Source organism: Antennarius striatus, chromosome 12, assembly GCF_040054535.1.
Source record: "Antennarius striatus isolate MH-2024 chromosome 12, ASM4005453v1, whole genome shotgun sequence".
Classification (NCBI taxonomy): Eukaryota; Metazoa; Chordata; class Actinopteri; order Lophiiformes; family Antennariidae; genus Antennarius; species Antennarius striatus.
In genome coordinates this window covers 19,756,847-19,769,291 of record NC_090787.1, presented here as the reverse complement: position 1 = coordinate 19,769,291, position 12,445 = coordinate 19,756,847, and the positions used below count along the sequence as shown (strand labels likewise).

The 12,445-nt window shown below is 44.7% G+C and overlaps 1 protein-coding gene across 6 annotated transcripts in view; it reads right to left on the bottom strand.

Annotated features, from left to right (window-relative positions):
• Positions 1–12,445, bottom strand: part of dgkh (diacylglycerol kinase, eta) — a 65,418-nt gene that overhangs the window by 51,367 nt on the left and 1,606 nt on the right. The gene's annotated exons all lie outside the window — the stretch shown is intronic.

Sequence of the window (12,445 nt, the reverse complement as noted above, 5' to 3'; positions counted from 1 at the left end):
GTACATCATTGAGACAAAAGTAATAATTACAGGGTTGCAGCTAGTTATCATTACCGTTGCCACTGAGGTTATATTTTTATATATGCTTGTTTGTTTTCTGTATTGTTGGATTATAAACAAAAACTGCTTGCAAGTTTAGATTGACAATGCTGTTGGGGCTGCTCTAGTGGGACATAAGGGCACGTTCACACGAAAGTCCAAACCAAGCTCCAAACATTGGTTTTTGCTTTATTACATTGCATGATACCGATTCAGCAAGTTTCACACTGCAATTGTCCAAAAACACAACAGAATTTTTTGTCCATTATTTCATTAATGTTTTTCCAGAAAACTGTATAGGTCAGAATAAAAACAATAGAAAATTGTCCCTTTCAGTCATCAAATATAACAGTGATGGGGGATTTTAACATCCACACTGACAATACTGGGGAAAAAAACACTTGCAAAAAGACTTTGCAGCCTCCCCAGCCTCCTCCCTCCAGGATTCTGGTGGGAAGAGTCTGGACACTAGCCAAATCCAAGAGAAACAATGCCGTTTTCGTCCCTGGTGTGAAACACAGGTTCAGCTGTACACATTTGCAAGTGTGCATGGAATTTTACTCAGCTAATCCTCAAGTGCTTGGTGGATTTGGAGAAGGCTTATGACCATGTCCCTTATAGCAGGGCTTCAATTTTAGATTCTATGGGGCTGGATGGTTAAAAACTGTCTTCTATTCTTTCTTTGTACTGTCAAAGTGGAACCATGCTTAAAATTCCCTGGCATGAAAGTCGAACTCATTTTCACATTCGACGACACAAGGACTGATCTTTGTCACCAATCCTGTTCAGAATGATTACGGGCAAGATCGTGCAGCGCAGTCAGGTAGCAGACAATGTCAAACAAATATCTGAGCATTTCAAAAGGAAAACCTACCCCTTTCTGGTAATTTTAACTCTTGGTCGTTCTCTTTTTTTTTTGGTCTGCATGTATTGTCATAATTTAACACCGTAAAAGGGGGTCAACTTTTTATGAATTCAATAATCATTTTAGTCTTGCAGAAATTTTTTTATGATATATTGTATTTAATGGCGTGCATGTGACCATCACCGGCCTTCTCTGGGAACTAAGTTGTCATTCTTTATTAGGATTTCCTATTGTGAGCCAGAGAGGGAAGTGCTGCACCTTTGTTTGTTAATGGGGAAACCAGACAGAGAAAACATAAACAGGGTAGTGGATAGACAGGCAGTGCTGTTGGAGTGGAAGAGATTTGAGGTATTTCACTATTTCTCAAAACGTACACCTTAATACCTAATGTTAAAAAACACCAGATTAGTGGAGGTCCTGACAGTATAGAATAGGCCACCAGATGAACGAGGAAGAGGGAGGAAGAAGAGGGAGACTCGTCACATTCTGGCGGGACCCAATGGTTCTCAACAATTAGACTCGACAGGACCTGGTAACCCCTGAACCAACATGCATGTGTGATCGAAACCAACGCCCAGAGAGGCAAACAGGACCCAGCAGGGCCAGGCTAGCAAGGTACCCCAACCCCAGACAGTCAGGGGCATCCAGAAGTCATCACATGAAGAGCCACAGGGGGCACCGAGAACTACGTAGACAAAGAGAAAGGGCAGCAGCCAGCACCACCAGGGTACCCAGGAAAAGCCCAGGGAGCATGGGGTAAGGAGGCCCATCCAACACCCACCCCCCCACCAGCCTGCACCCCCATCCGCCACGCCCACTTCATGCCCGACCCCCCACTGGGGGCGGCAGTGGCTCAGTGGGAGAGCAGGTGTCCAATGATTCGAGATCGACGGTTTGATTCCCGCTCCCGCCGAGTCATTTGTCATTGTGTCCTTAGGCAAGACACTTGACCCTCCTTGCCTCCAGTGGGGCACAAAGTGGTCTGTGAATGTGTGTGATTGTTTCGGTGGTGATCGGATGGGCTGTAGGCCCAGAATGGCAGCAACGCCTCCGTCAGTCTGCCCCAGGGCAGCTGTGGCTACACATGTAGTCTACCATCACCCAGTATGAATGAGGGATGAATGAATAATGGATCCAATGTAAAGCGTCTTTGAGTGTTCAGAAAAGTGCTAAATAAATCAAATCCATTATTATTATTATTACTATTATTATTATTATTATTATTATTATTATTGTTATTATTATTAATGTAGCCGCAAGAGGGCACAAGCCAGTGTCTTATTGTGTCAGTCGCAAGCCCTGATAAAAACAAAGGGTTGTGTCAGGAAGGGCATCCGACGTAAAACTTTTGCCAAATCAATATGCAAAATGAATATATGACTTCCATACCGGATCGGTGGAGGCCCAGGTTAACAACAACCGCCATTGGTACTGTTGACCTACAGGGTGCTGGTGGAAATTGGACTACTGTTGGTCAAAGAAGGAGAGGAGGAAAGTGTGTTAGTAGGAAGAGAGAGAAGAGGAACGCCAAGAGTATAGGACTGAGAGCAGGGACGTTGAATGTTGGAACTATGACAGGAAAATGTAAAGCGTTGGTTGACATGATGCAGAGGAGGAAGGTAGACATATATGTTATTCATCATTATGAAATATAGAAGAAAAAATAAATTTTATGAGAGTAGAATCATCCCTTTGGTCAGAAAAGCTTAAAATCTGTGCCACAGCAGCTTCTGCACTCAGTGGTCATGTGGGCGTCATACGTCACTGGCGCCCAACAGAGCTTGGCAGCCATAAGAAACAATGCAATCCCCAACGTGATTAACTCCAAAAATATCATGGTTACCTGCGGGGTGAACGGTTGTGTCAACAGAACATCAAGAAAACACAAAGACATGGACCTGTCATTCTTTAGAATACCTTCTGGGAAGCTAGGAAGGAGATGGAGAGCACGGATAAAACGGGTCAATATGACCAAGTCCTGCAACACTCTTCCTTTTTCAGCTTCCACCATTTTGTCCTCTGCTCTGTCTTTGTCCTCTTCATGTTCCTCACCACCAGAGTCATCCTACACACCACCATCCTATGCTGTTTGGTTACACTCTCGCCTACCACTACTATGCAGTCACTGATCTCCTTCAGATTACACCGTCTCCATCAGATGTAGTCTACCTGTGTGCTCCTACCTCCACTCTTATAGGTCACCCTATGTTCCTGCCTCTTCTGGAAGAAAAGTATTCACTACAGCCATTTCCATCCTTTTTGCAAAGTCAACCACCATCTGTCCTTCTGCATTCCTCTCCTGGATACCAAACCTGCCCATCACATCCTCATCACCTCTGCTTCCTGCACCAACATGTCCATTGAAGTCTGCACCAATGACAACTCTCTCACTTCTAGGTATGCTCTGCATCACTTCATCAAAGTCCAACCAGAATTTCTCCTTCTCCTCCAGCTCACATCCTACCTGTGGAGCATACCCACTAACAACATTGAACATCACACCTTCTATTTGTAGCTTCAGACTCGTCATTCTATCTGACACTCTTTTTACCTCCAGGACATTCCTAACAACCTACTCCTTCAAGATAACTCCTACTCCATTTCTCTTCCCATCTACACCATGATAGAACAACTTGAACCCTACTCCTAAACTTCTACCTTTGCTACCTTTCCACCTGGTCTCCTGGACACACAGTATGTGTGTCCCCCGTACAGGGTTGTACGGGGGACCGACATCACAGCCTGAGCCCACAACCCGGCCCGGCCACGATCACCAGGGCCCTAACCCAGCCACAGGCATCCAGCGATCATCAACGGCATCAATGACCACCGATTACTGATCACCGGCAACCAGTCCAAACCATCAAGCTGCCCCCCGACAACAGCAACCAAGAAATGCACCACCATGGTACCACAGCAGGGAAGGAAGGGGATGCACAGCCCACCCTACCAGACCCGGTTGCCGGACCACAGAGGGCAAGCCCAACAGCACCAAGGCCAGCCAGCAGCCCAAAGCCATCACAGCATTCAGGGACGGCGGCCGCCGAACAGCCAAGTCTCCTTCCCCCCACGACTCACCCTTGAACCAACCAGTTCTCAAGTCATCTACCACATGTAGCTGTCTTCACATAATGTCCTCTCAGTTGGATGTAATTATAGCTCTGAATCATCCCTCCTTAGATCCTTACACATGCAAAATTTCACCATGGTGAAGGGAAAATTACAATCTAGCAGTTGGGAAACAGCAATTCTCCTGTCTGTGATCTACTGCAATTTAAATACAAATACGGGAAATAACACATGGTAGTTATACAAGCTGGTACAGGATAATTTAAGTAATGCTATAGAGGCCATCAATTATCATACAATTACCCGACTTACTCACCTAACAGAGTTGTCAGCTGCTTGAATGCCGTACATGAAAGTAAATACCAGACAGGAAAAGGAGAACAGTCCCAAACCTCTGAACTTTAGCATTGGTCAAAAAATGTGGGGGGGGGGGTCACAATAGCTGGATATTGTGTGAGACACTAGCATGAACCAGTTCTTATTTATTTGCACTTGACTCAGCAGCCATAAGAATTATGGAGATTTATCTGTCAGGGAGGAAAGGTCATACTTATCTCAGAGAAAGATGACCTACACAATTAACAGCCATGGTTACCACGGAGCAAGAATTGGGGGTTTTTTGGTCTTGAGTAACTAAACTCAATTGATTAGCCATCATTGTGAAAGGCACAATACACTTTTTTACTCAGGTGTGAGGTTTCTTCATCTGAGCTGAACAGCAAGCAATATCTTGAAAGTTTAAAAAAAAAAAAATCTAATGCAAATTTTTAAAGAAGTTTGTAGAAATATACTTTTGGGATTCAGATATTTGCTTAAGTCTTTGGTCAATAGATATAATTGTTTTGGACATCTCTCATTGGATCATGTAAGTCAAACTCAAGCCTTCAGCCTCTAGTAGTCAATGGTTCTGTACCCAAATTATCTTGTGATGTTCTAGACCAGGGGTGTTAAACTCATTTTTACGGAGGACCACATCAACATAATGGCTGTCCCCAAAGGGCAGGATGTAACTTATAAATGTAACTAAATGTAACTGCCTATTTACAATCATATCCTTCACAATCATGCCAGACGGGTCTCGATTGCGATCTGTGGAATATGAATAGCATTGACCACAACCCACAGGGTTAATAAACTGAGACGAGACCAACCACCACGAGAACTGAAGAAGCCTCTTGGATTAAAGGTGAAACATTGTCAAGAAACATTCTTAAAGTCCAGTGGAATGATTTAACAGCTTTGGATAACTGAGAACCTACACAGACATGGAGTTGCAGCTTAATCCTGTCTTTAGTTAAAATAGCATTCATCTTCCATCCATCTTCATCCGCTTATCTGGGGCCGGGTCGCAGGGGCAAAATTCTCAGGACTGATGTCCTTACTTCCCTCTCCCCAGACACCTCTTCCAGTTCCCATACCAGCCAAGAGACATAGACCTTCCAGCATGTCCTAGGTCTCCCCCGAGGTCTCCTCCCGGTAGGACATGCCCAGAACACCTCCCCAGGGAGGCGCCCAGGAGGCATGCGGAACAGATGCCCGAGCCACCGCAGCTGGCTCCACTCCAGGTGGAGGAGCAGTGGCTCTACTCTGAACTCCTCCCTGGTGACTGAGCTCCTCATCCTATCTCTATGAGTGCACCCAGCCACTCTACAGAGGAAACTCATTTCAGCCGCATGTATCCTGGATCTATGGGTCATGGTCATGACCCAAAGCTCATGACCATGGGTGAGAGTAGAAATGTAGATTGACTGGTAAATCGAGAGCTTCATCTTACGACTCAGCTTCTTCTCCACCACGACAGACCTGTAAAACTACCGCATCACTGCGGGAGTTGCACCGATCCATCTGTCAATCTCACGTTCCATCCTTCCCTCACTCGTGAACAAGACCCTAAGATATTTAAACTCTTCCACTTGGGGCAAAGACTCTCCACCGACCTGAAGAGGGAACACCGCCCTTTTCCGGTCGAGAACTATGGCCTCGGATTTAGAGGTGCTGATCCTCATCCCACTCGCGTCACACTCAGCTGCAAACAGTCCCATTGCAGGCTGAGGGTCCAGGTTTGATGAGGCCAACAGGACAACATTGTCTGCAAAAAGCAGAGATGAAATCAGTTGGTTCCCAAACTGGAGTCCCTCTGGATCCTGGGTGTGCCTAGGAATTCCATCCGTAAAGATTATGAACAGAACCGGTGATAGAGGGCAGCCCTGCCTAAGTCCAACATGCACCTGGAAAATGTCTGACTTATTGCCAGCAAGGTGAACCAAGCTTTGGCTTTGGTCATACGGACAGCGCTCAACAAAGGGCCCCGAACCCCATACTACCGAAGCACTACCCACAAGGGAGACCCTAGCAGGATCATTCGGAAACTCAAACTCCCCAGCCACGATAAGGTGGCAGTTTTCGGGAGAAAACAATCCACTCAATTGTTTACTCATGTATACGTATATGCGTGTGCACATACACACACGCATATACCGGAGTAAACAATCCAATGGAACAACACTCAGTGAGTCAGTGCCTGCATGATCCGTTACAAACTGTCATCATGCACACAGAGAAACCCTTAACAACAGAAACCCTAAGACCTTTAATAGCACACTGTCAGCACATTTTAATTACTGTAGAAGTGCGTTACACATCTATGATAGCTAAATGAACTAATGTACTAACAGTCTGTTGCATGTAGCATGGTAGGACATGTCGTTCCAGTCATTGCAATCAGCATTTTTCCACTTGTATAAGTTACAGGTATTAATCAAACCAATTGATCGGCTCCAATAATATGTTTCACTATCTGTGGGACTTGGCTCCACCAGTGGCTAGAAGCTGTACAGCTTTCAATGGTTAAATTTCAATGGTTTTGATAAGTTACCGGTACTTTGATTTGTTTTCCTATAAATTCCAGATTTATTTTTCCATAAATGTAGCCACAAGAGGACACAAGCCAGTGTCTTATTGTGCCGGTCCCAAGCCCGGATAAATACAGAGGGTTGCGTCAGGAAGGGCATCTGGCATAAAACTTTTGCCAAATCAAAGATTCTAATCAAACCTATGACTTCCATACCGGATCAGTCGAGGCCCGGGTTAACAATGACCGCCATCGCCGCTGGTGACCTACAGGGCGCCGGTGGAAATTGGACTACTGTTGGTTGAAGAAGGAGAGGAGGAAAGTGTGCTCGCACGAAGAGAGAGAAGAGGAGCACCAAGAGTATAGGACTGAGAGTAGGGACATTGAATGTTGGAACTATGACAGGAAAAGGTAGAGAGTTGGTTGACATGATGCAGAGAAGGAAGATAGATATACTGTGTGTCCAGGAGACCAGGTGGAAAGGTAGCAAGGGTAGAAGGTTTGGAGCAGGGTTCCAGTTGTTCTATCATGGTGTAGATAGGAAGAGAAATGGAGTAGGAGTTATCTTGAAGGAGGAGTTTGTTAGAAATGTCCTGGAGGTAAAAAGAGATAGAGTGATGAGTCTGAAGCTAGAAATAGAAGGTGTGATGTTCAATGTTGTTAGTGGGTACGCTCCACAGGTAGGATGTGAGCTGGAGGAGAAGGAGAAATTCTGGTTGGACTTTGATGAAGTGATGCAGAGCATGCCTAGAAGTGAGAGAGTTGTCATTGGTGCAGACTTCAATGGACATGTTGGTGCAGGTAGCAGAGGTGATGAGGATGTGATGGGCAGGTTTGGTATCCAGGAGAGGAATGCAGAAGGACAGATGGTAGTTGACTTTGCAAAAAGGATGGAAATGGCTGTAGTGAATACTTTCTTCCAGAAGAGGAAGGAACATAGGGTGACCTATAAGAGTGGCAGTAGGAGCACACAGGTAGACAACATCTTGTGTAGACAGTGTAATCTGAAGATCAGTGACTGCAAAGTTGTGGTAGGCGAGAGTGTAGCCAAACAGCATAGGATGGTGGTGTGTAGGATGACTCTGGTGGTGAGAAAGATGAAGAGGGCAAAGGCAGAGCAGAAGACGAAATGGTGCAAGCTAAAAAAGGAAGAGTGTTGCATGACTTTTAGGAAGGAGTTAAGACAGGCTCTGGGTGGTCAGGAGGTGCTTCCAGATGACTGGAAAACTACAGCTAATGTGATCAGGGAGACAGGTAGGAGAGTACTTGGTGTGTCATCTGGAAAGAAAGTAGATAAGGAGACTTGGTGGTGGAATGAGGAGGTACAGGAGTGTATACAGAGAAAGAGGTTAGCTAAGAAGAATTGGGACACTGAGAGGACTGAGGAGAGTAGACAGGAGCTAGCCTAAGCTGGACTAAGGGCAGAAGTGAACATTTGTGAGCAGCAGTATGGGTTCATGCCAAAAAAGAGTACTACAGATGCAGTATTTGCTTTGAGGATGTTGATAGAGAAGTACAGCGGAGGCCAAACGGAGCTGCATTATGTTTTTGTAGATCTGGAGAAAGCTTATGACAGGGTGCCCAGAGAGGAACTGTGGTATTGTATGAGGAAGTCTGGAGTGGCAGAGAATTATGTCAGAGCGGTGCAGGACATGTATGAGGACTGTAAGACAGTGGTGAGGTGTGTGTAGGTGTGACAGAGGAGTTCAAGGTGGAGGTGGGACTACATCAGGGATCAGCTCTGAGCCCCTTCTTGTTCGCTATGGTGATGGACAGGCTGACAGACGAGGTTAGACAGGAATCTCCATGGGCTATGATGTTTGCAGATGACATTGTGATGTGCAGTGAGAGCAGGGAACAGGTGGAGGAGAAGCTAGAGAGGTGGAGGTTTGTCCTGGAAAGGAGAGGAATGAAGGTTAGCCGCAGTAAGACAGAGTACATGTGTGAATGAGAGGGACCCAAGTGGAAGAGTGAGGTTACAGGGAGAAGAGATCAAGAAGGTGGAGGATTTTAAGTACTTAGGGTCAACAGTCCAGAGCAATGGAGAGTGAAAAAGCGTGTACAGGCAGGATGGAACGGGTGGAGATAAGTATCAGGTGTGATGTGTGATAGAAGAGTTTCAGCTAAAATGAAAGGAAAGGTGTACAAAACTGTGGTGAGACCAGCGATGTTGTTTGGTCTAGAGACAGTGTCACTGAGGAAAAGACAGGAGACAGAGCTGGAGGTAGCAGAGATGAAGATGCTGAGGTTCTCTCTGGGAGTGACCAGGATGGATAGGATCAGGAATGAGTACATCAGAGGGACAGCACATGTTAGAGGTTCTGGAGATAAAGTCAGAGAGGCCAGACTGAGATGGTTTGGACATGTCCAGAGGAGAGATAGTGAATATATTGGTAGAAGGATGCTGAGTTTTGAACTGCCAGGCAGGAGGCCTAGAGGAAAACCAAAGAGGAGGTTTATGGATGTAATGAGGGAGCACATGAAAGTAGTTGGTGTGAGAGAAGAGGATGCAGAAGACAGGGTTAGATGGAAGCAACTGATTCGCTTTGGCGACCCCTGAAGGGAAAAGCCGAAAGGAAAAGAAGAAGATTTTTCTATAAATTCCACATCTCTGCCTTGATTATTTTAATTCTGATGTTGAATGACCTTGATTTCATCTTAACTGTAGATGCAGCACTCTACGTATATTCATAGTTCAGTTTTCAGATTCCATGGAATGTAAGTACAAATGTGTTAAACACTGAACTACTACTGCACAATTTTTAATGTTAACACACTGCGTTCAAAACAGTTCAGCACAAAATGAAAACAAGATTTTATACCAGTGGCCAAAAATTAGCTTTCCCTGCAGGGTGGCTGGGTTCAGAATCAGACATCCTGGAAAGACTCATGACTCCTGCTGATTTGCACCAAAAGGTAAGTTGAGGAAGTTCAGTGATCTGGTCAGGATACCCTCTGGATGTCCATCTGGGAGAAGATCCTGTGGAAGGCCAAGGACATTGTGGAGAGACTATGTCTCATCGGGCTTGGGAATACCTCAGTATCATCCAGGAAGAGCTGGTGAGAGTGGCTGGAGAGGCAAGTGTCTGGGTTTCTTTGCTAAGAATTGTTGCCCCTCATGACCCAGACCCAGAGAAGAGGAAGAATAAGACAAAGGAATGGAAAAGACATGTTGATATAGAAAGTATACAGGTAGTCCTCAGCCTTCAAACACAACTGGGTTGTTCGTAGCTCAATTTTTTGTAAGTCGTTATTTATTAAATTTCAGTCTATAATCACCATTTCAGATCATTTAAATGTCATTACATATAATAATAATAATAATAAATAAAATCCTGTAGTTCCATAATGTAACTTTAACATCTCTACCTCTACTGAATGAATTTTATTCTCGGGAGTGTAGAGGCTAAAACAAGCTTTAGGCCATTGAGGTATTCCACGCGCCGATATGCTTCCTGGTCATCAAAAGTCAGACACGCCCCTTATTGTTTGATTTCTGTTTTATTTTCATTACATTTCTCAGTTATCTCAACCAATAGTTACCATCAACTAGTAATTACATTCAATGATCAGCGTTAGCATCAGTTAATGCTTCCTGGCAGAAACCTGACCCTGCCAACATTGGTTCATACATTATTTGGCTCCTAAAGGGGGACAAAAAAATATGTGAAATAAAATACGGGTTATGACTGAGTTTTCTTATAGGAAGCCTCCCACCTACATTGCTGGCTCTACCTTGTGGAAGAAAGGGGAACTATAGTAGTTGAACATGGTGACGTGTTGTGATTGGATGTTTGTATCTTGAGGACTACCAGTAATTGAAGAGAAAAAAAGAAGAGGAAGACCAAGACGTCTGATGACATTAGGAACACGATAACTGGCCATGAGGTAAACCCTGTCTGTCTGACAGGCTGGTTTAAGGCTGCAGCCCAGCATTCAGCTTCATCAGATGTCTCAATATTCAGACATCCCCTCCTCAATGCTGACACCACGAATGCATGATGATGTCTTTGTCCTGAAGCTGATTTCTATTCTAGAAGTTTTCTCCCATGATACATTGCCACAGAAGGCATACGATGTGACACTGATGAAAATGTGGTCACATGCAGGAGAGTGGGAGGATTAGAACTGACAGAAATATGCATGAATATACTGTAAATGTTTTTTTTCTCCCTTCTCTTCTTGTTCCTTAATATAATTTCAATTTTGGCAGCCCAGTGGTGCAGTGGGTGGCGCTATTGGCTCACTGCAAGAAAGTCATTGGTTCAAGTCCACCTGGGACATCAACATCATGTCACCCTCTCTGAAAGTTTATCCTCTTGGGGTGCACACATATCAATAATGTGATTAAACTTCTCTCTATCCATCATTAGCCGCCTGATCTGTTGGACATCTATGCCCAAAACTATTTCGATTTTTCAACATTTTTAGGACCATTCATCAAACAATATCTTCATTCTGATGTCTGTATTACTTATTCTGCAGATTGCAAGATATTTTAGTTGATGAGCAATGCGGACAGACTTGATCGATGTAGTTCCAGTTACATGGTGCACATCCACATTAGAGTATTTGAATTTCACTCATGCGGTTGTTTTTAAATTAATTTTCTATACCTGCTTCTTCTGCTGTCGCGGGTCATGGGGTACTGGGGCCTATCTCAGCCAACTGGGGGTATGAGGCAGGGTACACTCCGGGCACAACACCAGTGCACTGCGGCCATCCTCATCCCTTCGTTGCTTATATCCACCTTTCACCATCTTCTTTAGGAAACAATTCCAAAACTCAATCTTTGCTATTTGTTTTGCAGTCAGCTCGTATGTCTGAACAGTCTATAAGAAGCAGGATCTCATGCAGCCAATGAGGAACTTTAGTCTCGTGGACAGGTGCATATAATGATCTGTGAACATGTTTGAGCTCTTTCCATTTCCAATTCTAAAGCCAATAGTCTGGGTAGTCAGAAAGGTGCCACGATCTCAAAGAAAAACTGGATTTTGCACTCAGTCCTATTACTGGTGGCCTAGGAGGTTGATTTAGGGGCCAGATTATGAGGCGACAACCTCATAATCGGAGACTAAGGTGACATAACAGAGCTATCATATTGAACGATGTATTCCAAAAGCACCTAAGACATAAAAAAAGAATATAATGCCAGACATGTAATAATAATGGATTAGATTTCTATAGCGCTTTTGTAGACACTCAAAGTTGGTTTACATTGGATCCACTTTACATACATTCCTCATTCATACCTGGTGATGATGAACTACGTATGTAGCCACAGCTGCCCCGGGGCAGACTGACAGGGGCATGGCAGTCATTCCGCACAAACGGCCTCTCCGACCATCACCGAAACAATAACACACATTCACACACCAGTGAGTACCTCACTGGAGGCAAGGAAGGTGTCTTGCCCAAGGACACAGCAACAGATGACTGGGGGAGTGGGAATCGAACCGCCGATCCTACGATCATTGGACGATCTGCTCTACCAACTGATCTACTGCTGCCTGACAACACTCACTGGTTGAGATTTGCATAACAAGGGTATGACCAAACATTGTTGTATGGTGCTTCTAAATATACCCCCTACTGCATAATGTAGCTGGGGTAGAGTTGAG